The sequence below is a fragment of the Mandrillus leucophaeus genome, unplaced genomic scaffold, assembly GCF_000951045.1.
Source record: "Mandrillus leucophaeus isolate KB7577 unplaced genomic scaffold, Mleu.le_1.0 Scaffold518, whole genome shotgun sequence".
NCBI classification, from domain to species: Eukaryota; Metazoa; Chordata; class Mammalia; order Primates; family Cercopithecidae; genus Mandrillus; species Mandrillus leucophaeus.
Window position 1 is genome coordinate 649,620 of NW_012105564.1, and position 26,498 is coordinate 676,117.

General features: G+C 37.6%; 1 protein-coding gene across 2 annotated transcripts in view; it reads left to right on the top strand.

Moving 5' to 3' along the window:
* EFEMP1 (EGF containing fibulin-like extracellular matrix protein 1) overlaps window positions 1-26,498 on the top strand; it is a 57,333-nt gene that overhangs the window by 6,729 nt on the left and 24,106 nt on the right. The window lies entirely within an intron of this gene.

Genomic DNA, 26,498 nt, shown 5'->3' on the forward strand with positions numbered 1-26,498 from the left:
TTATTATTATTATACTTTAAGTTCTAGGGTACATGTGCATAACGTGCAGGTTTGTTACATATGTATACTTGTGCCATGTTGCTGTGCTGCTCCCATCAACTCGTCAGCACCCATCAACTCATCATTTACATCAGGTATAACTCCCAATGCAATCCCTCCCCCCTCCCCCCTCCAATAATTCACATTTATTAAGGACTTCCCGCATGCCAGACATCATGCTAAGTGCTTTGTCTGCATTATCATATTTAATCATCACAATATTCCTAAAGGGTAGTTGCTGTAGATGTCATCATTGTTTTACAAATGGGAAACTGTGGCTTAGAAAGTTCATCAGTGGTTCCCAACCCTAGCTGCCCATATTTAGAGTTACTTGGGAACCTTTAAAACTTCTCGATGGCCAAGCTACACCCCAGCCCAGTTAAATCACAGTCTCTGAGGGTGGGTTCCAGGCATCGGCTTTTTTTTCAGTTCCTCATGTGCGGCCAAGTTTGAGAACCAGACGTCACACAGGTGCTAAGTGCAGAGCTGACCTTCCAACGCAGGAAGGCAGGTGCCAAAGTCACAGCTGGCAAAAGTTGCTGTCAGGTTATTCATTGGGAATTTGAAATTATGCTGTCAAGCTACTCCACAGATGTACCCCTTTGGTTTCTCAAGTTTCTTTTCATCGTACTTGCCACAGACTTACTTTCCTCATTCAGGAATAAAGAAATGGGGCTCCTGCTTCTCATTACCTTGGAGAGACTCTCCCCCACTCACATTTGTATCTCTTTTAAAGCTCTCATTTGACCACATTTCACTTATATCACTTGCACCATGGCATCATCTGCCTAGGTTTTTCTGTTTATTTTCACAGAGCATACACATCACTGTGTATTCTAGAAACAGCTGTAAGCTCATACTAGCAAAGTGATAAGAATCTGGGGCTTTGAAGACATGTAGGATATTAGCTAACTGAACTGTGCTAAGAGATTGTTTCCCTTTCCTTCTTAGCAAACCGTTTCAGAGCAGCCTGGTGTGGAGATTGTGTTCCTGAAATGGGGCCATAGGAGCCTCCAGACAGAGGCTGACTAGGTAGACCCCATAGTGCAGAACTCCATGTCACCACCACATACATGTATGGCACACGTGAGCCAATGGAAAGGGTCCAGGAGTTCTCACTTTCTAACTGGTCATATGTGAGGAAGAGAGCACCTTCCTCCCTTAACACCAAGGGTTTCAATAGAGACCACTGAGCTGCTACATTAAATGAAAGATGCATTTTCTTGTGCCCTGGGTTGGGGTTGTGGCCCCTTATTCACCCGTGTTTAGTTTTATCTTCTGTATAAAAGATACTCGAATTTAAATGGCTTTAAAATGAAGCAAGGGGCTGGGCATGGTGGCTTACACCTGTAATCCCAGCACTTTGGGAGGTTGAAGCGGGCTGTTCACCTGAGGTCAGGAGTTCGAGATCAGCCTGGCCAACATGGCAAAACCCCATCTCTACTAAAAATACAAAAATTCTCTATGAATGGTGGCACATGCCTGTAGTCTCAGCTACTGGAGAGGCTGAAGCAGGAGAATCGCTTGAACCTGGGAGGTGGAGGTTGCAGTGAGCCGAGATCACGCCACTGCACTCCCGCCTGGACAACAGAGTGAGACTCTGTCTCAAAAAGCAAAAAAAAATGAAGTAAGGAAACTTGTCATGCTCTAACTTATTTATTTCATATTTTGTTTGTAAGTTTTAAGTACCCCACATCAAGACCTAACCCATGTTGTGATGGTGTCACTTTTCAGAGGGTGCATGGTATTAGCATCTGTTTTGTGTTACTGTCATGAGTCAGAATTCCAGTATTGATGATGAATGCTTCAGCATCTGCTTGATATTCTGATATTGAATTTAAGGATTATGTCAAGGAGATAAAACGATGAGGTTATTCTTATACATGTATTTGGGTTAATACTGATAAAAAAAATCTTGAGTTTATTTAAGATACACCAGCTTTTAATTGTGTTATTTAGTTATATAACTAGACTGGAAAGTTTGGTGGTATTTTTCCCAAAATCAAAAAATTTTGCTGAAAAATTCTTAAGTATCAACTTTTATATACTGAATTATTTTGAATACTTTAGATGTATATTTTAATGGTACTTGGGAGAAAAAAAAAAACAGATAAATGAATGAGTCATTTCCCAAAGTAGTTTGTAGACCGTCATTGATATTTATGGTTGAATTCAAGAACAATGCCCAGAACTAAATGAAGAGGTCCTAGAATAAAATATATTCAAGACTTACAACATGCATTGGTTATGGCAGAAACTGTACTGTGATTAATGAGAATAAAATCCTATTTAACTTTTCTCAAAAATATTTAGACTACCTAACTAAGTTACGTTTCACATAGTAAAACATTTATAGTTCTTACTTCTTTGGGCATTTTTTTTAGTTATAAGCAGACTATTAAGTGCCTTGCTTATGGAATATGCTAAATACATACCTGTTGACTGTGCGCACACAGGCTATTTCCAACCCAAATTGTTCTGTGTAATGCAGCCAGTTTCTAAAATTTGGGATTGGTGTCTATACCATTGAAAGCAGGGTTAAAAGTTTTTTGGAAGGCCTAAGGCTTAAGTTGGATTTCTTCCCACCTCACAATTTTGCAAAGTGCCCATAAATGTGGATTTACTTAATTGTTGATAAAAGGGGGTTATTTCATATGATAACAACAGGATAATCTGTCTAGGGAATTTGACTAACATAAGTCGAGTCACACTTGTGCCCGTTTCTTATTGAGCTAATCAAACATGCAGTCCAGCTTCTTCTAATTGCCTGCAGATGTATGACATTCTCATTCCAGGCCAGCAGCACAAAATAATGTTTTATAACCAATGTGGAAGTATGGGGACCTCTGTTTAGAACAATAATGTGCTCCAAGGACCTATATTATTGACATCATCATGGAGTTTGAGGAGTCTTCTGTTTTAATAAAGATCTCCACTCCCTTTTAAATGTTGCATATTTATGCCCAGTAATCCAGACACATTTCCTATGGTCCACTGGATAGAATAAATGAATCTTACAGATGAGTCTTATTTGCATAAAAATTATTTGTTTTCCGTGTATATTTTTCAGCAGGTATAGTTTATCATTATATAACCTAAAACTGAGGACATTTTAAATGTAAGAACTGCAATCTGTACTGTGCTTCAGTCTTCAAATCAAATGTGCCTTTGAATGCACTATACCAGTCACAGATGGCTTCTAACTAATTTAAATAATACCACTAGATATTTTAAATGTACACTATTTTATAAATATATATTTTAAATAGCTGTCCATTTAACTGTTGAGTGAAAACATGATATTTTTACTCCTCGTCATGTATTTTTTGGGGGGTTTTCAGCTCTGTACAAAAACAAGGAGTTCGAAATGCAACGTAACATTCAAAGATCAGGTCATAGTGAGCAGGTGTTTTTCAGGTTTTTTGCTAAATGAGGATCATGCTGTGGGAACCAGTAACACTGAGAGTTTCCCATGACTGACATTATTCTTGGCATCTATAAAATGAAGATCATTTCAGTGTTACATACCTGGAGCCATGTATAGATAGAGTTTTCGAAATTAATTGTTTCCATGAGAGACCATCTGCCTCAAAGACAACAGGTACTCATCTACACCAAAAAGAAGTTGAATGAATGGGGAATATATTATAACCTGTTGATGGCTTGCCTTTAGTTTTCTACACCTTTACTGCATAGTCTCTATACAATCTTTCTCTTTTTTTTGAGACAGAGTCTCACACTGTTACCCAGGCTGGAGTGCAGTGATGCTATCTTGGCTCACTGCAACTTCCGCCTTCTGGGTTTAAGCAATTCTTGTGCCTCAGTCTCCCGAGTAGCTGTGACTACAGGCGTGTACCATCACACCCTGTTAATTTTTATATTTTTAATAGAGACAGGGTTTCACCATGTTGGCCAGGCTAGTCTCCAGCTCCTGACCTCAGGTGATCTACCCACCTCAGCCTCCCAAAGTGCTGGGGTTACAGGCCTGAGCCACTGTGTCTGGTAATAGTCTCTATATAATCTTTCTAAAGGAGATGGAGTTAGAAATTACTAGACAACGTTGAGAAAGGATTTTTTTAAATCATATATAACTTTCTAAGACTTCCATTCCTGTATTTAAAAAAATGAAAAAAAAAAGTCATTTGGGAACTGACAAGAAAGAGAAAGCATTGATTGCCCTAATTGAAGAAACTTGTTTGTTTAATTGAACTTTAAAAAAATTAAAACACCGGGCATTTTGCATAGCTGGTAATTAAGCCACTACTAAACTCTGTTAGGACTTACAGGCATGACTACTAACTTGGTAAAGAAACTGTGCCATCAAGAAGTGAACTCAGTACGAATGCCCAATAAAGTTGATTGTAAAACCAAATCGAGTACAGTACCTGGCTTATACTGTATAAAGTATCACTGAGAAATATGAAAAAAACATACCCTAGGGTTTCCACCATCTCTGTCTACCAGGACTTTCCGGTTTCAAAACCAAAAGCTCCATGTTCCTGGAAATGCCTTCGTCCCAGGCAAATAGGATGGTTGAGCCCCTAGCATACCCACATAGCCAAATCGCCTGCACCTCACAGACAAGAGTGAAGAAGTCCTAACATTAGAGCCATTTTTTCAGGTTGAGGCATTGCTTGTCCAGTGAGACTATTTTTACAATTTGTTTTGTACTTTCAAAAGACAAACTGCATTGATTTTTAAGTAGTTGGACAGAGTCTTTCTTTGCAGTTGTCGGGATCCCATTTGCCAGTTTGCCAATGAGCAGGTTTCTACATTGTTTTAGATGTTTTAAGTGTAGGATAACTGGACATTAGAACCTGCACACTTAGTTATGTGTCAATTGTGTCATACCATGGGAAAGTTAGCAATCTTTTCACATTCCCACATGGAAAAAATTTCACCACACAGCCAAATTAAATACTATGTTTCACCTATAAATTTTTCAGTTTGCTAAAATGTTTTTTTCCCTCAACTTTCAGCTATATTTTCAATCATTTTATTTTATCATTATTACATGTGATACAGGACTGATTAGAACACTAAAAAATACATATTTGCCTCCTGTAAAGTCTAAAGGAACCAATTACAGTGTACATAGGGTTAAAATTTAAAAACCTCTATAGTCTTAGGGATCATCCATTCTATTCTACACATTTCTTTATAAACATAAGGGTAACTAAACTACTCTTTTGAAAAGGAAAGAAGTTATTATCTGTACATCTACATTTGCAAAGAGGAACTTGAAGTAACATATACAGCTTCTCAGATGCTAGGGATATCTTTCTTTGACTTCTTTCATTTTAAACTTAAATGATCTCATATCCAGAAGAGAATTAGAAAATCATAGTGTAACCAAGTGGCTTAGATACCTGACATTGTCATTACCAAACAGCTTTCAAACACTGCCCCTTTTGTTGATTCTCATTAATGTCATTAGGGTTGCTGGCTGCATGGGTTAGTTTGTGAGGAAATGCCTAATTATTCTTCCATATGATTATACAGCCCAGTGAAGACCTGTGATCTCAGAAAATAGATATGTTGCAAAAGGAAGACTATAATTGAGTAAATCATGATGTTAACCTTAAAAAAAAGTATGTCAAGCAGTAAGAAAAATGGGCATTTAGCCTGCTTACAGTTCTTCATTGTTTTTGGTTGTTAATTACCTCAAGTACCTGAAAATTCTCTAAAGTTATATAAATGGATAAGAGTTGAGTTTACAGGGCAGACTTAATTATTTTTCAAATAAGCCGATACAGTGTATAGAAGTGATTGATTTATTCCTTAAAAAAAAAAAATCTAGCATTGTTTCATAATTTACTTTTCAATATACTGCAGCCATTGAATTTCTAGTCAATTTATGTCATTTTACTATGCATTCGTGAACAGTATTTATATGTATCTGATTCATACACAGTCAGAAAGTGTTCTTAAAATTCCTTCATAAAAATTGAATGACAACCGTTTGAGGTGGAAGGATACAAGAGGTCAGTATGATCACTCTCCTGCAGCAAGACTGTGCTACGCACCTCCCTAATTCAGTGGTTCTCAAAGTGTAGTCCCTAGACCAGATGCATCAAGCATCATCGGGTAACTTACTAGAAAAGCAAATTTCCCAGGTCCCATCCCAGATCGACTGAATCAGAAACTCTGGGGCCAGGCCCAGCAATCTGGTTCTGGGATTATATTGTCTTAACAATATATTATATAACATATGTTGTTATAATAAGACAATTAAATATATTGTTATAACAATATAACTACATATAGTTATATAACATATAACTATATATTGTTTTAACAATCCCATAATATTGATGCCTCCTCAAGTCTGAGAACCAATGCCTTAACTTAATCTTAACTTCTGCTATATTAATCAGAGGGCAGGGTCAGAATACTTCACATGGGATATGGGAAGCAGTGAAAAAAAACATCAAAAATATACATTCTACCTCTAGGGTAACTTAGTATTTCTATTTTACTTTTCTCACTCTTATTACTGTCATCGTCAGTACTCTGATTCCTAAACATGGGTGGCCATGAGTCCTGATTAAGACTGTATCCCCGAACCAACGATATGATGTATGCAATCTAAAGGAAAAGGGGACCTATTAACAAGAAAACAGGATACACATCTCTATAAAACCTACAAATATGCAATCATATAACTATTCTTAAATTGTCAGTAGGTGAGACTAATTTTTGTTCTGGCTATGGCAATGACGGGTGCTAAGTGATACCTATATCTTTTATAAGGCTCCTCCTTAAGTTCACAGCACAAACTTGTGAGATGAGGCAATGCTGTTTGGCGGTTCAGTTTGTGTAGAACCACAAAAGAGAAGGAGATTGACTCTGACTTTGACTGTAAAGCATCCTTCAGTCACCAAAGTGATATGAGATCCTTTCAATATCAGATGCACAGCTAACCATCTCTTTCCATTTAGACTCTGTGAATATCAGATATTTGAAGAATATTCACATAAGCATCTTCTTTCAATTTAAACTTTATCAGAAATTTACTTCCTATCAAAGACGAGGAGATTCTTTTTAAGACTAGTTAACACTTAATCTGTGGAATGAATTTCCTCCTCCCTATTGAAGCAAGAAGAAGTAGATTAGAGTAGAATTGCAAGCCCGGGTAACTTCAGGAAAGTGCACTGGTACTGGCTCATTATTTATTTCTCCAGCAGGAAGTCTCAAGCTATATTCCCTGAAATCAACAAGTTGCCCCGTTTTGTAAGGATTGCCTTTTCACGTGTTGAATTGCTGGCACAATTTTATTCTTTGAAACCGAAGAATAAACAAAAATTTTCCCAATGTGTTAGATTTTGCACAAATGTACAAATAAGTAATTCACACCGCATCTGAAATTCATTAGCATGTTGCTTTTTCCAGGAGGTAATTGCAAATTGCACACTCAAAATAAAACTGATCAAGAAAACTGCATTTCAAATATTGGCAAAAGAAAATGCTGTCATTGCAGAAATTTAAAAAGAATTGCAGGTTTGTAGTTTAAACTGAAATGATTTGTAAACATTTAATAAAAATGAAGTGAATAAATGACATGAAAGGAAGGCCGAATGCCGAGCTATTAGCATAACTACAGTTTAAAAGAAGAAACAGTTAATCAATGCATATAAACGTATACTAAACAGACTAAAAAGCTTGAGATTTGCACTAAGTCAAATTTTAAAACTTCAACTACCTTTCAAATGATTGCACATCTATCCCAGTCCAAGGTAACTAGGCAGTATTGCAAGTGAAATTGATAAAATGGAACACAAAACCATTCCATTCCATTAGAGTTCAGTGAATTCAGTCAAGTTTGAGAATCACTTTCTGTTGTAGCTTAATAGAGTCAAAGTAGAAGGAAGGAATGCTCATAGTCCTTAGGGAATTTGTCATAACTGTCCCATGAGTTATCAAATAACAATAAAAGAAACAAACAACAGTTCAATAAAGTAAAATGGGACATCACTAGAAGTACATGATGAATTGCCAAAAGAAGATGTAAAACTAGTATGTGACACAGGTAGCACCACAAGTTACTAAAATACATATTTGGACAGAAGAAAACGTGTTCTCAGAAATGTGGTTAAGGACAAAAGTCCGTTTCCTCCCTGGAATGGGGCATTTGGGAGAGAATGATGAGGAGACATTAGGAAATTTGACAAGGAAATTAACATCCAAACATCAGAAGAAGTAATCATACCTTAGCTGCACAGAACAAAAGAGAAGCATTGTATCATGTCCACATTCCATCTGTCCTAGAATGATTTCCCAGGAGAGGTCCCCAGAAACAGTGTGCTTCTGACTGGAATGCTAGCAAGATAAGGTGGGGAAGAAAACCAAGTCAGAAAGAACAATCAGTGAACCACTCTGCAGAGCAAACATCTATGACTGGTTCCATCTTCAGTAACTCCACCAAAATGCTGATGAGTTCATCTTGCTCTGTCTAAACATATTCCAGAACTGCATTCTGTTTTACTTATTATTGAATAAGCAATCAGTAGATGTTGTTCGTATAAATGAATAGATTTTAATCATAGGAGAACTCAGACTTAAACCATCCTTGAAAATAAGTTATCAAGTACCACGTGTGTATAAGGTATATTTCCCAACTATAAATGTTATATAATATTAGTGTGGTCCATGAGTAATTTTCGAAAGAGACTGTTCTGTCCCTTTAACACGGAGGTCTCAGATACCTTGTCTCCGTTTTAAGCTTATGCTACTTGAAAGAAGGATTCATAAAACCTATTCTTTATATCCTGGATTACTAGGTTTTCCATAAATATTAGTGACTAAACAGGTTGATGTTATTCCTAGAGCAAGACTAGTAATTGGGAACACTAGAATTATTTTTTATTTCCCAATAAGCCATTTAACCAGGGAATGCATTTCTGTATCAAATATATCCTTCCTCAGAAATCTCATGGTGAATAAAATGAAAATACACTTTGTTTGGGAAAGTGTTAATATTTATGATACTTGAGGTCAGATAATCATAAGGCTGAAAAGTAGTTTTGTTTTTATAATTTTATTTTTAATTGAAAAATATATATGGGGTGCAATGTGATGTTTTGATGTATATATACACCATGGGATGATTAAATCAAGCTAATTAACATAACCATTACTTCACTTGTTTTTTGCAGTGTGAATATTTAAAATCTACTTGCTTAGCAGTTTTGAAATATACACATTATTATTAACTATAGTCACCATGCTGTGCAACAGATTTCAAAATCTTCCTGTTTCACTGAAACTTTGTACCCTTTGACTAACATCTCCCCATCTCCCTCCATTCCCACCCTCAGCCTCTGGTAACCACATTTTTCCCTCTACTTCTATGAGTTTGAGTTTTTCAGATTTCACATTTAAGTGAGATCATGCTGTATTTGTCTTTCTGTAAGGCTAGAAAACATTGATGTGAGCTCTCTGATACTGTGAAGAAACTCAAGGCTTTTGATGAACTTCTGTAAAATAACATGAAGGAAGAAGGACTCTGAGCAATCCATCTTATCTTGGACATTTCCCTGGCTAAAAATTATCCTTCTCAAATCTGTTTTTAGAATCCAAGAAAGTCACTTAGTTGGGTACAGGTGATTTAAAAGAAGAGTTTTCTGATCTTGTCGCAAAGTAGAGAAGCTCGAGGGAGCTAGATAAGTGAGAAGGAAAAGTCATAGTTCTCAGGAACCCAGGAAGAAAGAACAGAGTTTACTGAGAGCCCATTGAGAACTGATAACTAGCTGAGACTTGAACTGTTGGTGAAATAAGAGTGAAGTAGGGAAGGGAATCCAAGACAGCCATAAAAATTGCATGTGCTTTTACATGTGCCTAGTTAAAATGAGAATCATGACAGGAGCTGGAACTGCATATAGTTAAATCGTTGTGGGGAAAGTGGTGAAATAAGTTTTCACTCTGAACAGCTTTGTGTGTTGTGAGGAATCAAATCCTATTCCCTTGAGTGAAGCCACAGAACACAATCCAAAGTGGGAAACAACTCTTGGGGTCCAACTCACTGCCCATCTTGCAGACCAAGTCTGTCACAACCCGGGTTACGGAAGAATTTTTACTCAATGATGACGTTAGATTTCCCTTGTGAAATATTTTGCAGCAAAGCCCTCCTCTTGTACATACATTCACACCAGCATCCCATTAAATGAACATCTATACTATTTTCTGAAAACTTATGTATCCCAGTATTTTCTAATATACCAAAATTACAAAGGGCAGTATAAGTCTGTTTTTCAGAGTTTGCTGTTGAATCCTCAGAACTGTATTTTTACAATTTGTAAATGTGTGATATCAAAAGATCCCACTTCTAAAAAAGAAAAGAATATCCCAAGAGAAATAACTAAAAGACACTTTAGAAACCTGCCTATGCAGGCTAAATACCCCTTTTCTTGCCTAGTTTATTCTAGCTATTTATGCAACACACGTGCACACATACAGATACCTATTCAAGTACATGCCTATACACATGCATCTGTACAAACATGTGCACACACCATTATTTTCAGTAGGAAGGTACCATGTACCAAAATGAAACTGATCAAAGTTGATGATGCTTCTGAAATAACTGAATGCAGAGAGAGGTTTCCTCTCATTTTTCTGGTAACATTAACACTGGAAACTGCTTTCTGAATACATGTGTCTACCTATCACAAGAGAACAGGACACCTTCAACACTTCCTACACTTTTTGCTGAACAGAGAATTGTGTTCGATGGATTAAATAGAAAGGGTTGACAAAAAAGAAGTGAAGATGCTGAGGTATAACCTCTGAGGCTTTGTCATCATATACTTCTGCAGCATGATGATCACTTCATTACTAATCTTTCTCAGAGATGAGCCTGGATTTCATCCTGACCCATTATTTTATATTGAACAACTTAATTTTTGGCAAAATTGACATTTTTAATGAACTGTCGTTTAAGATGGATTCAAAAATGACTTATCTGGGACTGACACTGAATCTCCAAGCTTTTTCATTCTTCAGACTTTGGTAAATTGTATAGTCAGGAAGTAGTCTGGAATACAACTCCACTCAACAAGCAAGGCAGAAAATTCCAGTCATTCATGATGAATTAAACTTTGCAGTAAAAGCTGTGGGCACCTTTTGTTAAAACAGTTCATGACCTGGAATATCAGAAGAATCTTAATCCAGGGAGGGAGCCAGAGAAAAAGTCCTCCCATACAAGCTGGTGAAAATGACGGGTTTTGGCCAGGCATGGTGGCTCACGCTTGTAATCCCAGCACTTAGGGAGGCTGAGGCAGGCAGATCACTTGAGGTTAGGAGTTTAAGACCAGTCTGGCCAACACGGTGAAACCCCGTCCCTACTAAAAATACAAAAATTAGCCGGGGGTGATGGCACATGCCTGTAATCCCACCTACTCAGGAGGCTGAGGCAGGAGAATCGTTTGAACCCGGGAAGCAGAGGTTGCAGTGAGCCAAGATCGCACACTGCACTCCAGCCTGGGCAACAAGAGCAAAACTCTGTCACACACACACGAAAAAGAATTATTGGAAAATCTGTTTATAGTTTCCAAGTCAGAAACAGGCAGACTTTATACATTACCAAAAGTATTATGAACTTATTATGAAATTTTCTTAGTAAAATACATGGTTTCTGGTTTCAGATTAAGAGAAAAGTTTATAGTGACGAGAAAAGCAGGCAGATCTTAATAAAGAAGATTACAGTAAATACGTAATTAAAATGTGAATGGTATTTTGCATTTTCTCCATAGCTTAAAAAAATTGAGTGAAAGTCCTGAGAAGTAGATAAAACTAACTGCAAGCAACAGACCTGTTTATTTTTCAGTGTAAATCTTGACAGGCTAAGAAGACAGGAAAAGAAGAATCAGTGCAGATTCAAATTCATACCAAGCCTTTGCAATTGGAGATCCTAAATTTTGTAATTATTCTAATAGGTAATATATTATTGTTATGGCAAAGCTGTTGCTCAGCAGAAAAAAAAAAAACCACTATCCCTTAGAAGAGAAGACATAATTTCTCTGTCACAGTTAGGTGAACCTCTGTATTTAGTCAAGGTACTCCAGGAAAAAGACCCAATAGGATACATGGAGAGAAAAAGAGGAAGAGAGATTTATTGTGAGAATTTCTTATGTGATTATGGAAGCCAAAAGTCTCATCATCTGCCGTCTACAAGCTGGAAAACAAGGAAAGCCAGTGGTGTAATTTGCTCTAAGTCTAAAGGGCTAAAAAGGGGGTGGGAGATGGGACCTGCTAATGTAAGTCCCAGAGTCCAAAAATCTGAGAACCAGGAGTAGCTCCAATGCTCCTTTCTTAAGGGCAGGAGAAGATGGATGTCCCCTCTCAAGAAGAGAAAAAGAAAATTAATCCTTCCTCTGACTCTTTGTTCTATTTGGGCTTTCAATGGACTGGACTACATCTACCCATTTTGGTGAGGGCCATCTGCTTTACTCAGTCTGTCAATTCAAATGCTATATATTCTGGAAACACCATCACAGACACACCCAGAAATAATATTTTAACAGCTATCTGGGCATCCCTTAGCCCAGTCAGGTTGACACATAAAATTAACCATCACAAATTCTTAACTACAAAGATCACAACCAGGTAACAGCAATTGCTGAAAATTCATGACTTGGTGTTGCTTGCCCTTTGGTCAATTTAAAAAATATATACTGCATGTTATGATGATGAAAAACTCAAGCTATTGATGGTACTTCCTGGATCTTCTGCAAATCTCAAGTAACAGTGATACTCACCCTCTAGCACCACCTACCACCACCACACAGCACTCAGGTATGAAAATCAGTCTTCTAAGGAAAAAGCAAAAATTCAGGGAGTACCTGCTAGCGTAGGGGCCAGGACTATATTCAAACATACATTTGTGGAGAAAAGGCAAAAACGGAGCAAACAACTGAGCCATACTTTTATCTTCCAGGAGCCTCCTCTTACCCTGAAAGACAGGACCACCTGTAAGAGGAATGACAGGTGGAAAAAAAGATGTGGAATGGAATTGGGAGGGAGATTAGAAGAGAGCAAGACAAGGGAGTAGAGGACAATGAGCAGTCACAAGACTATACCAATCAAAAGTAGATTCTCCTAAAGTATCTCATAAGATATTGTAATTACCAGCTGTCCACTCATATATGTGGGTATGTATACATATATATGTATAAATGCATATATATTTGTATGAATGCGTATGTTCCTCAAAAGATTGATGAAGGAAAGTAGAAAAGTTGACACCTAATAAAATCAATTTTGCTGTTTTTATAAAATTGGCTAAAGAAGTCTTTAAATTTGGGATTCAATTGTTTAATATTTTTTTAGAATCTCCTATATGCTATGCATTATAGATCAGTGCTTCTCAAACGTTAATGAACATATCAGTTCCCTGGGGATCCTGTTAAAATGAAAATTCTGATTCTGGGTAGGTCTGGGTTAAGGCATGACATTATACATTTCTAACAGGCTCCCTGGTTTTGTTGATGTATGTAGAACCTGTCTTCCAGTAGCTGACAATATCTTTCCTACCAAGAAACTAATATGTCTAATGATTCTTCATCCTCCACTTTCTGCAGCACCAAAATGGGGTATAAATTGGATATTGTCAAATTTGCATGCGGTTACTTTTCAAAAATACATTTTTCTCCTTTGGTTAGATACTCAGTTTCTCCAATACAAATTACATTGTAACAGCTATAGCTATAATTCACAGATATTTCCCTCTCTTACTAATTAATAGAATTTTCTCCAGTAGTGGAATGTTTTTATGCTTGAATGCTCAAGAGAATTCCAGAAAGTAGTCTTTGGCAGCAAAGAGTGGTGGAACCCCCATGAAACTAAGCAAGAGACAAAAGTTCCCATTTGGGTCTTCATTTAATAAAGCTGACTTTATTAAATGAGTTCATCTTGCTGGATCTCAGTTTTCTCAGCTATTAAAATTAAGAGTTGTCCTTTCAGCTCTTACTTGAAATTATTTACAAAGAACAAGAGAAAGACAGAGAGAAAATGAGTGCACTTTGTCTAGGCGGTAAGCCTTGTGAATGTATGGTAATGATATGGTTCTTGATTGACATATGCCTGGCATTTAAGCTGTTTCCATTGATAGGAGTTCATCTTTGCCTTTTGGATGGCATTTTTATCAGGAAGACATACTGAGGCAAGTTAAAATCCACCTTGGGAAGAATGCAGGTGCATTCTGTGATTATAATAGCATTAATGACTCAGAAGCAAAAAGTCAGCCGGTTCTAATCACCTGAAGCTTTACTGACAAAACAGTTCACACCTACTATTAGTTTTTTGCTAAAAGTCTGGACCAAATCACTGAAGCTTTAAAAGCTAGATCACTGCAGTGTTTTCCCCAGGCACTGACATGGGTAATTACGGTATTGTGGTTCATGCCACAGCCCCAGACTTAATTACGGTATTGTGGTTCATGCCACAGCCCCAGACTTCTTTTTTTTTTTTGAAATGGAGTCTGGCTCTGTCGCCCAGGCTGGAGTGCAGTGGCCGGATCTCAGCTCACTGCAAGCTCCGCCTCCCGGGTTTACACCATTCTCCTGCCTCAGCCTCCCGAGTAGCTGGGACTATAGGGGCCCGCCACCTCGCCCGGCTAGTTTTTTGTATTTTTTAGTAGAGACGGGGGTTCACCGTGTTAGCCAGGATGGTCTCCATCCTCTGACCTCGTGATCCGCCCGTCTCAGCCTCCCAAAGTGCTGGGATTACAGGCTTGAGCCACCACGCCCGGCCAGTCTTCATTTTAATCCTAGGTTGGAAAGGCGTTATTTTTATTTTGGTGCACAGTAAATAAACTTTTTGCATAAATTAATATAAACCCATTTAAAATGCAAAGGTGCCAGCAAATGTGACCAGCCCTTTATTATGTTCTTGATTCCTAAATTAAGGTTTCCCATCTTCATTGGAGACAAGAGTGCTTTTCAGCAAAGAACTATCTGTTTAAAGTCTATGAATTAGTTCTTTTCACCTTTTGGAATTTCTTTCAGCCTCCAACTCAAACCATGCTCACAACCAAAGCAATGACTCTTGCCTGAGTTTATGTATTATTTTCCATCACATATGAACCATAAGGAAGTCTATATGCTAGTTAATCTGTTGCTGCATAACGAATTACTCCAATGCTTAGTGACTTAAAACAACAAACATTTATTACCTCACCTTTTCTCTGGGTCAGGAATCAAGTTGTGGCTTAGCTGCATCCTCTGACTTTGGGTCTCTGACAAGGCTACAGCTCATTCAAAGCTTGACTGGAAAGGATCCACTCCCTTGCTCAAATACTAGTGGTTGCTGGCAGGATTGACTTCCTGCCTCCGTTTCTCATAAATTCTTCCACCTTCAATTCCTTGCCACGTACACTTCTCCATAGAGCATCTCACAACATGGAAGCTTTCTTAGCAAGTGAGGGAGCAAGAGAAGGTTCCAGCAAGAGAGAGGATGCTAATAAGACCAAAGTCGGAGTCTTTAGTAACCTAATCATAGAAGTGACAGCCCATCAATTTTGCAGTATACTGTTCGTTGGAAACAAGCCCCTGGTGTGAATGCCAAGATGCTGGCATCATTGAGAGCCATGTCAGAAGCTGCCTACCACAATCTAGAATTAAAATTCTCCCTGAGTTGACTCCAACCATTTAGAGTTAAACCTAGAATTTTAAATGATTTCAAAACGCAGAATAGGAATTCAGAGCAAAATATGCCCCCTCCCCAGCAGTGCAAGAGGCTGTGTGACTCAGGCAGATAGGCAGCCTAATGGGTGTGGTCAGTAGCACAGGCAAAGAAGAACCTGGCTGTTTCTAGAAGCTACTTTGGAGTAAACGTAGCCTTTTCTTCACTGACCTGAGTCTTATAAAATGCTATCAATCCTCCCCAAAAATACTCATAAATGATTCCATCTCCTTTGATTTTAAAACTTGTTTAAAATCTTTTACTCCACTCTACAAGTAATATTGATGGAACAAAAACTTTAAGGGCAAGCATAAAAACTCTCTTTATGGCTGATTAACATGTACTCACATGCTTCTTACATAAAAGACATTTAATAAACACTGCTCTTGCTTTATGTTACCTTTTGTCCTAGACATTCCGATATTTGTGTTTGTTAGGAAATCATGGATATCATGTTCTTCATCTCTCCCCTACAAATCCCTGTTCTGTTCTGCTCACATTTTTCTTCCCACAGTCTATTCAAAAACCTGCTCCTAGAATCATCACCTTTATGTTTAAATATGTTTACATCGTTTCTTTTGCCTCAAAAGTCTACTAGGAGACACGCACTGAAGATATCCTAAGATTACAACAAATAGGTTGTGTAAGAGTTAAAACTTCAGAAGCAACAAAATCCAACATGAATTTTCTTGGGGTCCCAAGGAATAGGTATCTCAATAAGAGGCAGGATAGTGGCTTATTTTTCAACAAAGGGGCACTAATGAAGTAGGATAGCACTCTGAGGAAAAGAGGAAAGATATATGACTAAAAATCAGTGAAGGTAGAAACCAATTTAACAATAATACCAGGACCTATAATATGAGATGGAGACATGAAGGGACAGCTGCCAGCCACATCCACTCTCCCCATGAAGAATACTCTAGTAGCCAGATTGTCAGTTAACCAGAGGAAAAAAAAATGGAGAAAAGGCTAATGCAGCTATTAGAAAGTATAACTAAAATCCAAAGGAAAGTTTTTGGTTTTTTTGGTAAAGAACATAGAAATAGACCAAACATTCTTAAATTGCTTTTTAAAGTGCATAACACAGCTCTGTATGGAGCACAGTACATTTTCTCCTTAGTTTACTGTCCCCTAGATTAGTTTCCAGGTTTCTCCAGGTGTTTTTCATGCCAATAATAAAAACCACTGTGAGCCAGTTGCGGTGCCTCGCAGCCAGGTAGAGGACAACCCAGAGCATCCCGGGAAGGCTGGTCTAGTCCACGAAGAAGGCAGTGGGGGTGCTCGTGGGGGCAGTCAGATCTGATTCCCTTTACGGTGAAGCCCAGAGGGAAAAAAAGCATTCTGCTCATAAGATTTCCTCATATTCAGCCATCCATTTGCTAATATATTCTCTTGACATAAGTAGCACCACTAAATTCCTCTGTCCTCATCACTAACTCTAAAATGACAGTTTAAGGATTATCCTTTCTGCCACTTACCATGAAACTCAGCTCCAAGCCAGTTTGTTGTAGGTTTCTGAACTTAACCACATAGCTCACAACTGAGTGGCTAATCAATCATTCTATGACTGAATCCATCTGGAACAAATTTCAAGAAGTGGCCATGTAAGTTTCTTTAGGGGGGGAAAAAAACTAAACTGAAACCAGAGTTGATTTTTTCAAAAGTTCAGAAGAAAAAAAAATTACAAAACTTAGCAATGACGTTCCCCTCAGAAATTGTTCATGCTCTCTGAATAAGACTTATTCTGTCCTGCCCCATTCTGCATTGCACTTAATCCTTCAGAGAGGTGACCTGTGAATGTGTTGCAGCAGAGTCCACTTTTCTGAGAATGAGCTCATGGTCATTCCTTGCGTAGAAGGGAAGAGGGATATGGTGTGGCCAGGTGGTCACCATAACCTCACGTTGCTCTTAAATTCCCAAACACACAGGGCTCAACTGAGAGATTATGGAACCAAAAGAGCCTGTTTCTGGTCATTTCTTGCTAGATCACTGGGTTTTGCCCCATAGGCATTAAAGGATAATTTAAATAATGCAGCCAGGTAGATTTAAGTACTAGATGGTTTTTAGAACTCCATCTTTCCTTTCCTTGCTAGACCCAAATTGTTAATGCAAGTTTAGGATATATTTCTCCATATATACCCTTAAGTCTGCACCATTCATGCATTTGTTTAATTTTTAGTGATTTATTCACCAGTTCATGCATCAATGCATTCAATTAACATGTGTTCAAACTGTACAAGAAGTCTAAGCACACCACCTTTCTTGCAAGGACTTTCCAGTCTGTCTGAAGATGTAACATAAGGTCAGACTTTTAAAAATTAAATGATACAAATAATTCAGCTCAGTAATTCAAGTCAACAGAACCTAGTTAAGAGCCTCCATCCACACATCATCAATGGTAAGTGGTGATTACTGAAAAATTCTGGAGAAGTCAGAGGAGGGATTGGTGCTGCCACCAGGTAGCCAGTTTAGGACTTTTCTGAGAGGATGGATGTGATCTAGTTCATGAAGGATGAACCAGAGGTGAACAAACCTGAGAAGAACAGGACAGGCTTGGTGGGTGGACACCCTAGATGCAGCATAATGTTGACAGTATTGTCCTTGTGTATCAAACTCTCCTTTTATGCCTCTTACTAGCATAGTTACCGTATGTACAGTACTTGAAAGTAATGCAGTTGTTTTTTGAGAAACTCACTCCCGTTTCCATAAATCAGACTGATGTAAGCTCTCACACCACTGTTCCCCACCCCAGTCCCAGTGTCACCGTTTGGGTTGAGGCAAGGCGGGTACTGCAGGTGCAGCAGGAAACAAGATTGGAAAATTCCATTGGAAGACAGTTTAGGTAGGACCCAGAATTCTTGGTTAAGCCATTTAAATTTATTACTGTCACAACTGGTGACAGATTTTGAGCAAAGAGTGACATAATGAAAACCCTATCTCCTGACAGATGTAGGATGAGAAGGAAAAAAATACATATACACATATGGTTAAATGTGTTAAGTCATCCTAATGGGACTGAGGTGGGGAGCATTGGTGGTGAGGGCCTATGTCAATCTGATTTATGGAAAAGCGAGTGAGTTTTTAAAGAAAGAATTGCATTACTTTCAAGTACTGTACATAAAGTACGCTAGTAAGAGGCAAAAAAAGAGAGTGTGATACATAAGGACTATTTTCTGGATCATAATAATTAGTTTAAAATTATTTCTAATAGATAATTCATCATTTTGCCACAGAGCAGCTTCTCCTGTGTGAAACAGTGATTCTAAACAAGTTTAACTCTAAGAGTGAACAGTTTGTTTCTAATATTCTTGAGCAATATATTTATTCATAGGTATTACAAAGATAAGCATCAATTACAAGTTAACAAGTTGGTGTAATTTCACCCCCCACACTTCATGAAATAACCAATTTGGAGTTAAATAGGCCCTTCAGTGATCTACTGAACAATCAGCCTTTCTGCCTCTGCCCACATTCATTAAACTGTAGAATGTTCATTAATCGTAATGTATGACTGAAGGAATATGGAGCAAGTCTCCAACTATAAACTATGTCTAAACAGGCTGTTAATAGCAGTTACTCTTATTTTAGCATGTATAAGGCAGTCACCCTGCAAAATACAATGAATTCAACGTAAGCAGAGTCATTGTAACAAGGTTTTTGCAATATTGGAAATTATGGCAGGAGGCAATTATCCATAGGCCCATTCTACCCCACAACCCCCCTACCATCCATTCTGCAAATAAGCATGAACTAAAAAGTAATCTGATTGTAGACAGAGGAAAGCAACAAGTTTTCCTGATATATCTAGGGGAAACATTTTCCAGTTAAAAGTTATTTTTATTTAAAAGTAAGAATTTAAAAGGGGTACAGAAAGAGGTTTGGGAGTAGGAGTGAGGCTGGACTGCCAAGCTAATAAAGCAAGAATTTAAGAACATAAGAATAGATAGTTTCGTTTATGGATTGATCCAAAAGAATTTTAACTGGATTTAGATCTCACTTCACTAAGTCTCAACTTTTTTTCTTGGGAGACCCCACAGCTAGTTTGCAAAGGTAAAACACCTGGTTTATCCATTTATTGACCTATTTAAGTTTCCATTCTGAAACACTTCATTAACAATAGTCATACCTGTACTTTTCCTTCTCAGTGGTGGGGGTCTGCTGGAGATGATTTGTTCGTTATCTGGAATTTACTTTTTTTTATTTTCTAACAGATTTAGGAATAATAAGATCGGGGAAAAGTTAATATTGCTTTGTTAGTTACAGTTTGGGAGATAGCACAAAACCCAGTCTAGGTATCCTGTAGCTGAATCCCTAAACATCATTTCAAAGTGTGAGACTATTCAATAAGCCTGAATTAAGTAACTAGTATGTGCAACGCATAGGGGGTGCTGAGAATACAAAGATAACAGCTTATGGGGCCTACCCTCAAAGAGCTCTCAGTCTTTGAGGAAGCAGACAGTAATTACAATGTGACATTTTAAGTCCCATTTTAGTGACTTCCTAGAGTCGGTGACACCAGGCTTCAGTCTTGGGAAGTTGTGGCAATTAGACTTTAGAGAAGTGGGGAAAGGAGAAAGAATGTTCCTGGCAGAGGGAGCAGCATTTGCTAAGGTCATGAGAAGATGGGAAAAGGGAAGAGCAAGTTGTTCTGCATAACTTCAGTGTGCAGTACATGACGATCAACAAGAGTCAAATCATGAAGGGCCTTGCCAGTCATGTTTTAAAGCTTGGGTTTGATCCTCAAGATGGCAGGGAGTGATGTAATCAGCTGCCCTTTATACATAATGAAAGATGCCCTGTATCAGTCTGAAACTTGTGTATGCAAATCCACATGAAATCTGCCCTTTTTGCTCACAAAGGAATTAAATGCATCATTTACTTTTAAAATTTATTTCTGAGTTCTCATTTGTTAACCTGTCTGGATAATTTTATTGTAACTAATTACAACTGGTTTTATTCTCTTTTTATAATAGTTCTGCAGTGGCAAAATAAATATGCATTTCATTCAAGAAATAGCACAGGTCTCTCTGTATGCTTAAATTTTTATCAAACATAAGGAGTAGGGAAAACATTTTAGCTCAAGGAAAAGCTACAGAAGTCAAACCAGCCTTAAAAATTGAGTCAACATTTAGTGCATCGTTTCGGGCCATTTCTGGTTTTTCTCCACAAAGAATATGACTGCAACTCTTAAAGGATTTTTACTGTTTGAGGTTTGCTCCATTTTAGAGTTTGTGATACCACTTATTGGAAGACTGGTTTGAAAACAAAATTGTAATTCAACCTTTGCAGAAGTTGCAAGAAAGTTTTACACATTCACGTGTTTTGTCAGAACATCTCCTAATCTTGTAAGATAAAATATTGTAACGATGATATAATTGTGTAAATACTATGGAAGCGTCAAGTGTTATTTATCTTAACTGTTTGCCAGTTTATAACATAAACATGCTAGAATTTATACATCCAGCCTAATGGATAGCTCAATTGCCACCTTCAACAAGTTGAGGCTATAAAAATTATATAGGCCACAGATATGTGCCTGGGGTTATCCAGCTGTTAGTTTCCCAGCGGAGAATGCCAGACTTTGGTGGTCAGAGCAAAACTCATTTAGGATGCTGAGCCAGCCAGACAAGGTGCTTCATCCTTAAAGGGGCTTTAATTGAGGATGAGGTGGGGAGCAGCCATTGCCCCAAGTCAGTAGAGATTCCAGAGATAGTGAGTTTGCTGCAGTTCTCTTTCTTAAAAAAGATAATTTGTGGACACAGCTGTCCCAAAGGTCACCTGAACAAGCTACTTTCTGTGGTGACCTGGAGTTGAGCTGGACCCCCAAGGGGAGTCTTTACTGGTAAAATAGAGAATATAGAGGGAGGCTTACAGACAAAGGCAGACAAGTGGCAAGAATCTGTTGCACATGGCAGTAGGTGGCCTGGCAGATGTAGAGGGCCATGTAAGGTGGCACTGATGAGATGGAGCCCAAGGAAAAGACAGTTTTATGTGTGGAACCTCCTGTTATGTGGCAGTGAAAGTTCAGACAAATTATACAGGACCATCTGCATTTTGTTAACACTTGTGTGCACAGTCACAGGCAGGTCTTGGAGCCCTAGGAGCCTGGCAGCAGCCCAGCATCACTAGAAAGGTGAAGATGGCAGGGACAGCCCTGCCAATCCTGCAAGGAGTGCGCTGGAGAGCCTCAGCACTGGGCCAGGGAAGCAGCCCAAGAAGCAGTGTCCAGGGCCTACAGACCAGTAGGAGGCAGTCCTCACACCACTTTAGAGATAAGCAGCAGTCGGAGTTCTCAAGTTGGAAGAATGGTCTCCGGGGCAAATGCAAAATTCGGTATTTAAGTAGGAAGGGGTCAGAAATGTAGGATGATGATTGATAGGCTAGGATGACAACAGAGAAAGAGTCAGCCTAGCCACATGATTCATCACCCTATTACCATAAGCATGGTGCTTTTCCTTGGGCCTTAATTTCTTTCATTTTTCCTGTTTGTTAATACTCTCTCTTACAAGAGTAACAAGAAACAGTCACGTATGCACATATAATTTACCTTCAGCTATAATGAAGGCATTTGAAGAAGGTCATTTTATGTTCAAAGAAACTAAAATTAACTTTCCAAAAGAATACTTTTCTAATATGCCATGGTTTTACTATATTACTAGCACAGAATTTAAAAAACAAATATTGGCCCAAAATTAAACTCTCCTATCTGATATGACTGAATGAATGTTTCATTAAATACAAGTGGTGTAGATCACCATTCTGCTTAGTGAAGATTCTCCCAACCTGCTCATTTGAAAAGTCAGGCATACAACATTTTCATCTTAAAGTCTAACTCTAAGCTTTGTCCTTAAGAACAAATGACCAGAAATCCTTGTCCTGGCTTTATATGCATTTAACTCTATGACATTTGAAAATATTCCCTGTTTTTTCATAGTTCCGATTGATAATTTTATTACTGTCCTGAAAGAGGGTGACCACAATGTCCTTAACATTCTCAAAAAAATAAATAAATAAAAGTTGCTGCTGAAATTTACATTTTTCATATCTTTCTCATAGCTAGAAATTGTTCACACAATAGTTCTCTCTCAGAGTTACATGTAGGTTCTAATGAGAGCTCTAGTCAATGTTATGTGTGCTAGGTAGTCTTTATAAATATTAATACTTCGTTGCCATGAAGCTGTCCTGTAGCCATCAATAGTCCTTTCCTCTGACAGGACTGATTTTATGAATCAAATATTATGAAATGCAGAAGATGCTAGATTTGTTTTATTTTGATAGATTTTTTTTTGTTTGAATGTTTGCAATTTTCCTAGTGAGAAATAACTTTTAGCAAGAAAGGCTGTGTTTGCCTGTTCTTGTATCCATTCATCTGGAATATGCCAAAGGAAGGGAAGGTCATACTATGATGCTCCTGCTGATTGGGTGTTAGTCATAAAGACCATATTGAAAACATGACACTAAGCAACAAAACAAAGGTAGGATATTTAATAATGTGAAAGTATATAGAAAATTATATTAAAATCCCCAACTTCCTGCAGTTTTCTTGCTTCCTTCCATCTGTGTATAGCAGAAGTACCACCCTGATTCCACTACCAGTTTAAATCTTCACACTGTTAAGTATAATTTATTGAACACTTACTGTGGACCAGGTACATCCATTTTGAGTGTGTATTGTTTCAATTAGTCCTCACAGTATCATTATGAACTGAACATTCCCCTACTTGATAGATGTGGAGTGAGATGTGGAAGAGTAGAAAAGTTAAATAACTTTCCCAGGACACATAACTAAAACGTGATGTTGCTTGGATTTGAACTGAGACCTATTTGACTCTAAAACCTGTGATCTTACCCACTCTTCTGTCTCAAGCATATTTCTGTCAGTGAGTTGTATAAGAAAAAGAGTAATTCCGTGATTCTCAGACTTTCTATAATGATCAACAAGTCCTCCCTTGAACTCTAATTCTTGGTATAATAAATTATATATAAACATTAATTCTTGGTATAAGGCGGCTAGTAAAAAGCTAGCATAAGCAACTACAGAAAGATACAATCTCGAATAAAATAACTTAGAACTTAAAAATACTAGCTCTTAGAGAATAATATGATTCCTCTAATTCTGAAAATCATGAAAAGAGATTCGTAATTGAAGGTCACTGACAGGGTACCTCCTTACACCTATCTGGCAGCCTCAACAGTCATCCACAATAACCGCATATGTGCCTGAAGTCAAAGGTTTTCACTTAAAAGTTTCTCTAAACAAATTGTTACATTTCTAGGGGAAAAATAATCCTAGGCTAATTTTAAAATTAACAATCTGAATTGCTCAATTTTTCCATTTTCTTTCAAATTGAAAACTTGGAATATGATAGACTCCATGGATGTGCTCCATACAGTAACCATTTTAAGTATATATAACAGATCTAAGAACGTAGAGTTTGGTTTTTTCATCTGTTTATTCATGCCAAGAAATTATCTCTAAGATTGACTTAGTTTGGCATCAACCTTTAACACACCGACTGCATAACTGGCTTGGGTCCACCTGCCTTTGTACTCTGCAGACACACGAACCATGTATAGGGCATGTTTCTCCACCAGATTGTTTTTCAGAATTTGCACTGCCAAACAGACATTAAGCTACTCTAAATTCTTGACAAGTATGTAACTTTATAGGTACACAGTAGTGTATTTAAACATTGAAGAGAACTTTCTATTCATCCCACTCTGCTAATAGAGCCATTTAATCCTATCCAGAAAGATGAGTCCATTTTCAGACTCTCCTTTGATCCTACAGATTAGAGGGAGAGAAAAGTCACCACTGAAAATGAAAAAGGAGGGAAAAAGAAATGGAGATCCATGACCATGGCCCCAAGAAAGCAACAGCATATTACTCAGGTTTCCCAGGATCCAAGTTAGAGAGGAGAGAAGAGATTAGAGCTAGAAAACAAATACTTTTAAAAACAGCATTTTGGAATTTATCAAAGTAGGCTTTAATTTCAGATTCATAAAACTGAAACAGATCTCAGAGAATGTGTTTTCTGAGAAACTTATTTCTGTCCCCAATGGAAATGTAAAGTAAAATGCCCCAGACTCATTTTAAAGTCCAAAGTCAATTTTATATGCTAGCTTTGAGAAGCCTTTAGAATTGCAACACTGACAGGGTCAGAAGTTTTTTTGAACAGATTTTATTTTGTCCCTTATGGCCTTTAGGCACTCCTTGAGCTAATATTCAGGAGTTATTTGAATGCTGTTGCTTCACAACACTGAAAGTGTTCTAACATAGAGGGAGGAAAATCCCACAGCCTAGGTCAACATAATTTATCAACAAATTAAGTCCAAGAATGCATGATAATTTATGGATAACTTGGAGGAAATGGTAACTGTGGTATCAATTTGGAACAAAACCAAGAAGTCAAATCTCACTTGGTTTAATGTTATCTGATGGATTTGGGCACAAGTTTAACATTTTGATCACTGAATAATCTTATGCCTTAACATGATGAAGACTGAGTCTTCCTTCCTGAAAAATCCTTAATACAGGACAAGGAATAATGAGTCTAAAATTTTGTAACTGTTTTCCTGCTCAAGGAAGAGGGAAGGAATAAATAACCACTTACAATGAAACCTTTTCTTGCTACACTTTATCATGAGGCAAGTTTTTCAGATGTTGGGAGATAGATTGTAAAGGTGTAAAAGTTAACTTCACAGCTATACAAAGCTGTATGTATGTGCACCATGTGTCAAATGAGAGAAAGTATAGATATTCAATGTTGTTGAATCCTCACAATTTTCTGTATTAGAATGGATGCAGCATCTGTTTTTCAATTTTCAATCATCAACATTATCAAGCTTAGAGAAAAGTTAACCGTACAGTACAATTTACATGGAACACCCACCATTCAGATTCAAAAATTATTAAAACTCTGTCATATTTGCATGTAGCATGTTAACACTGTTTTTAAACACAGATGACTAGCCAAATCCCCCACCTCCTGCTGGGATCCACATTGAATCGTTTGTGTATTTCCAGTGATAGGAAGCTCATTATCTCCTATCAAAACATACATCAAAACAAATAATAACCACATTTTCTCTTACACTGAGCAAAAATCTGCCTTTCATGCATTTCTAGCAATTTATTCTATTTCTGCTTTTTGGAAACACATGGTCAAGATCTTTTCCTCTTCCCAGGGAGAAGAGCAGAAAAAATAACTATTGAGTACTAGGCTTAGTACCTGAGTGACAAAATAATCTGTACAGCAACCCCCCATGACACAAATTTACCTATATAACAAACTTGCACATGTACCCCCGAACCTAAAATAAAAATTAAGATAAAAACATCGTTTCCTCCTTCCCTAGGCTCCCTTTCATAACACTGAAGACTATCTCAGATGTACATCTCATCTGCATTTTCTTCTCTCCTAAACTGAGTACAAAGAAAAAGATAAGGGTGATGTGAGGAGGTAGGGTGGGGCTATGGGCCTTCTTATGGGCTGGCATTTTTTTCCACAAATTTTGATCTGTAGTATTTTCATTTTCATTCAGTTTCAGATTTCTCAAATTTCAATTCTGCTATCTTTAAACCATGGGTTGTTGTGAAATATGTCCAATTTTCCAAAAGAAGGGCTTTTTCTGGTTTTGTTGTTGTTGTTGTTTCTATCTTATTTGCATTATAATTGGAGAACATAATCTGTATATTGCAAATCTTTGAAATTTATTTAGACTTACTTTAATGCCAGCATATAGCCATTTTCTTTTAATGTTCCCTCAATACTTAAAAA